Raw genomic sequence first — 5249 nt, forward strand, 5'->3', positions numbered from 1 at the left:
CATACTAACTAAGCTAAGCTAAGCTAGCTTGGGGACGCCCTCTGAAACGATTAATCAATCAAGATGCATTCATATTGAGAGAATAACTAGTTTTTTTGTTTTTGTTTTTTGGGCGAGAAAGGACCGAGCAAGTGGAGAGAAGGAAAACATAATTGCTCCTTAACTTAATATAAGACATTTTTTGATACTACCAGTAGCTAGCTACGTGTAGCTAGCAACCAATTAACCATGCCCCGCAAGCTTTTGTTTTAAGCCATCAGATGCACAAATCGCTTTCTTCAACCTCCAACCCAACCACCTGTTCATTTTCTTCTCTGAAACCGCCCCACATACCACCGGATTACGCCGCTGCCGGTCGGCAGCGGTCCCGCGCCAGCCTTGCCGCCCCGCCCTCTCCTCAACCGCTGCCCACCATCGAGTTGCTTCCGCCCCGTGCCATCCCTCTAACCATGACGATGAACTTTTTTTCCGGCGAACCTGCACCCCCTAACACACCAAAGATAGATATCAAGGTTGCTTGCCATCCTAAGATAGACATCTGGTAGCCTGCGATCCTAAGATAGACCCAGAGGGCTTCTCCGGCGAGCCGGAGGCTGTTCCTTCGGGTGAAAATCGACTGGCCCAATATTAACTTCAGAGGACTTACAAGTGCTAGCCTGACACACTAGTGGAAATAGTGCTAGCCACAACTTACGTTGGTGGCGCGCCATTTACAACTAACGCCACCACTATTTTTTTCAAATAGTGTGGTGGCGTTGGCTTATTTGGTACGCGTGACGCCTGGATAATTAAGCTACAGTAATTCCCTCCTAATGATGCCACATCATCATGATTACTGTTGTTAAACTCACGTTGGTTCGAAACCGGTTCAAATTTCAAATTCAAATCAAAGTCCAAAATTAAAATTGCCAAACATGAAAACTAAAATGTTCAAAGTGTGGCAAATAATCCCTAGATATTTTTCATGTTGGAACCAACCTCATTTGAGTTCCCAAAATGTCCCTAGGATTTTATCTTGTGGTCCAACAATAATTAAATTGGCCTTTCCAATTTCTAAAAATGGTTAGCCAACTCCTTCTGACCCCAAACTTTTTATGCAACTTCACTTTGTTCCTATCTATTTTCGTGCAAAGTGCCAGATTTAACAAAAATAATTCAGTAGCTCTTTTAAATAGGAAACAAAGGCAAATCAAAAAAAAGAAAGAAAAGGCCACCCCCTAGTGGGCCTCGTGGCCCAGCTGGACATCCAGCTGGTCGGCCAGGCCGGCTCACTCGAACCACCCACGCCGCCGAGGGGATAAGTCTCCCCCTCGGCCTCGTCCTCGTCAGCCCCAGATATTTGCCCGCCTCGCTCGGCTCTCTCCCTCTCGGTTCTCTCTGTCGGAGCGTCGTCGGCGCCGTTGCCGCGGCCTCGACCCCTCCCTCACCACACCGACGCGTCCAACGGCTCCAGCGGCCTCCTCCACGTCGGCTACAAGCCCCGGATGGAGCTCGGAGTCGGCGCATCAAGCGGATCGATGCCTCCCCACCTCGTCTCCCTTCTCGAACGCCGCTGCCCTCGTCGTTGTCTCCGGCCACCTCGACCCTCCCCGAGCCCGCTGCCGACCCCTACAACACCGATGTGAGGCCCCGCTCGTTTTCCCCATCCCCTCACCGTAGAATCCATCGTCGTAGATGCCGTAGCCGCTGCGGTCGACTTCGCGCTCGTCACCCACCAACCGCGCGCGAACCTCCGCCGCCAACGACCGCACGGTCCCGCCTCGCCTCGCCGTACGCCGCGCTGATGCGCCGGCCAATCCCCGCAACTGCCTTGCGTCATCCTCTCGCACCCGTCGGAGACCGCCCGTGCCCACGCGCCTCCTTCCCCCGCGCTAACTCCCTGCGCCCATGGCCGCGCCCTCGGCCGCCTCCTGCTGCTTCGCTCTCGCCGCTCGCCTTGCTGCCCCACGCGCGCCCCTATTGCCCAACCCCCGCCGCGGCCTCATCCCGCAGCTCCCAACTCCGGCCGTCGCCGCCTCGGCCTGGCCACGCCCCGCCCCGGACGGTGCCGTGGCCTCGCCGGCGACCCTGATGCCCCGTGCCCTCGCACGGGCGCTCGCCCGTTAACCCGCTTGCCCGTCGCCCGCTTAACCCCCCTGGGCCACTGACGTTGGGGCCCCATGCCCCTGTAAAAAAAGGTTTAAAAATTTATTAGTAAAAATAATCAATTAATTAACTAATTAATTAATATTTAATTGATTAATTAACTTAATTAACTCTGTTCAATTACCCTAATCACATGGTTAGTTATTTAAGGTCTGTTTAATAAAACTGTGTCTATGACAGTGGGTCCCTCATGTCAACTTTGACCAGTCAACATCCTGTTGACCGCTGACGTCATGCTGATGCAGTATTTTCTTTTTATTTAATAATATTTTTCAGAATATTGTTTAAACTTTGAAAAATAATAGCAAATAAACCGTAGCTCAGATGAAAAAGTTTTCTACATGAAAATTGCTCAGAACGGCGAGATGAATCTGAATACACAATCCGTTCGCCCGCCACACGTCACTAGCATAGCAAACGTTGAACTTTTCCCTCCGGTTCATCTGTCTAACAGACGTCCGGAGCCGGGAAAACTTTCCCGGATGTTTCCCCCTTTGCCAGTACGGCCTAGCGCTGCGTTAGAACACTTCTAGCCCCACTTATTGTCTTGTTATGCATATGTTTGCGTGTATTTACTGTTTCTTCCCCCTCTTCTATCCGGTAGACCCCGAGACCGATGTTGATGTCCCCGTGATCGACTACGTCACCGACGACCCCTAGTTCTCTTTCAGCAGAGCTTCCAGGCAAGCCCCCCCTTTGATCATCCCGATATCGCCCATTCCATTCTCTCATGCTTGCATTAGATTTTGCTATTGTTATTGTTTGCTCCTATTCTGATGCATAGCCTGCTTTTGTAACCTACTCTTTGTACTTTACCTGCTTATCCTAAACTGCTTAGTATAGGTTGGTTAGTGATCCATCAGTGACCCCCACCTTGTCCTTGTTGCCCCAGCTTCATCTTCGACGACTCGATCAACATGATCGAGGACCAGAGCCTGACACCTCACATCACATCACGCCCCTTTAGTTGCTCGACTCTACAGAGCTACTATCGAGTGTCGAGGGTGATCCCTCATAACACACTCTCGATGATAATTTTGTAGTGTAGCTATTCGGTCGTGGTCATCGAGGGTGATTTCCTCTTTCACCATTCCCGGTACGGCTCTGTCGTGCAACACCTCAAGTGTGAACCTCGAGGGTGGTCCCTCTTACGTTCACCTTGATGATTACATTGAGTGGAATCTACCGGGGGTGATTCCTCGGGTTTTCTTCCTTGATGTTTTGGACACAAGGTTACCTTGACTTTACTTGAGACCATTGTTGAAGTCGGGTCGGCCCTGAGGGGTACTCGCGAGTTGATGTGAAAGTCGGGCGGGCCCGTGGAGCACCTACGAGTTTTCTACGTGGCACGGTCGGGTAGTCTAGGCCCTTGCCGTAAGTCCATGAGACGGGGCGACGGGGTCACATTATCGTGAGTTGCTGCTCGTCTCCGCGAGCCCCCAATGCACTAACAGGTTTGGGTATTTGTTCTGAGGTGGCCTTTGGCCTTTACGCACTAACCACCACGCGAGAATAGTTATGGGCCTCGACGTCGTCGTATCAGCCGAAGCTTTGTCAGATGTCCAGTTTAGCATTGTGGCACGGTCGGATCGTGCCATCCACTACACGGGTGGTGTTGGTATCCACCCTGCACACAACGACTCGGAGTGCAACGGACGATGGGCCCAGACCCCGGAGTGCTTAGGATGTAGACCAACGAGGACCTCTCTTCTGAGCCTAGGTAGGGCTGTGACGTGTTGATCTTCCAAGGCCGGGCATTGACCCCAGAAAGGTGTGTCCGGACGGAGTGATCGAGCGCGTTGGGTAATGTGGTGCACCCTTGCAGGGAAGATATATATTCGAATACCGTGTCCACGGTAATGGACATTCATACTTGTATCCTGATCTTATATAACTAGAAATGGATACTTAAGATATGTGATGGATATTGGCTCCAGGATTGCTTTCTCGCAGGTAGTCGAGGAGGGATCTTTGGGCATTAATGTTACAACATGTTTGCTAATTATAAACTGCTATTCTTTACTCTTCTACATGCTGCAAGATGCTTGGAGCTGCTTGAAGATGCTAGTCTTCGATAGGTTAGGCCTTCCTCTCTATTCTGGCATTCTGCAGTTCAGTCCACAGATACAGCCCTTCCATTTGATACCAATGCACACTTAGTGTAGATCTGATGCTTGAGAGTACTTTGGATGAGTACTCACGGTTGCTTTGCTACCCCTTGTCCCCCTTACTTCTTCTTTCCGGTTGATGCAACCAGATGGTGGATCCCTGGAGCTAGATGCCACCGCTGACGGATGCTACTATGTGGAGACCGCCAACGACCAGGAGTAGTTAGGAGGTCCCAGGCAGGAGGCCTTGCCTCTTCGATCGTTGATGTTTATGCTAGCCTTCTTAAGGCATCCTTGTTTAACTTATGTCTGTACTCAGATATTGTTGCTTCCGCTGACGCTTGTGTATCAAGCTTGTATTCGAACCCTCGAGGCCCCTGGCTTGTAATATGAAGCTTGTATTATTTTTATTTGTGTCTAGAGTTTTGTTGTGATATCTTCCCGTGAGTCCCTGAATTTGATCGTACACATTTGCGTGTATGATTAGTGTACGGTCGAATCAGGGGCGTCACAAGTTAGTATCAGCGCCGACTGCCTGTAGGATCCCCCTTTCCAACTCCTTGGCCGAAGTTGAGTCTAGACTTTGAAAAAATGGTTTTACTAACATGGTTGTGTGGCTTACGGGCCCACGTCGCCATTGGGTGGTATTAGGATCTTTTATTCCTCGTCTATACTCTGGGACTCTTATCTCTCTTCTATTCGGGTAAATGATTTTGCTGACTCTAACTCTAGGTTCTCGTAAATACTTTCTCCCGGAGAACCCCTCACTCCAGATTATTACTTGGTGCATCAGAAGATTCTGAAGATACTCTCCGAAGTTTTCTCGAGACCCTTGTGCCCTTCGCCTTTGCGATCCCTACCATCGATAAGTCCTTATGAGTAGCTACCTAATGTTCCGAGGATCCTTTATACTTACTACCTTGTAGTCCTTTGCCACATGAATACCCCTACGGTAATTACTCGCACTTGCCGAGTATCCGTTCATCCACAGTTGTT

At 50.3% G+C, this 5249-nt stretch overlaps 1 long non-coding RNA gene across 1 annotated transcript; it reads left to right on the forward strand.

Moving 5' to 3' along the window:
* The first annotated feature begins 1334 nt into the window (after positions 1-1334).
* On the forward strand, positions 1335-4673 carry LOC119349547. Its single transcript, XR_005169457.1, has 2 exons — positions 1335-1621; positions 4403-4673. It is a non-coding gene; the product is annotated as an uncharacterized LOC119349547 (long non-coding RNA).
* The last annotated feature ends 576 nt before the right edge of the window (positions 4674-5249 follow it).

The sequence above is a fragment of the Triticum dicoccoides genome, chromosome 1A (assembly GCF_002162155.2).
Source record: "Triticum dicoccoides isolate Atlit2015 ecotype Zavitan chromosome 1A, WEW_v2.0, whole genome shotgun sequence".
NCBI classification, from domain to species: domain Eukaryota; kingdom Viridiplantae; phylum Streptophyta; class Magnoliopsida; order Poales; family Poaceae; genus Triticum; species Triticum dicoccoides.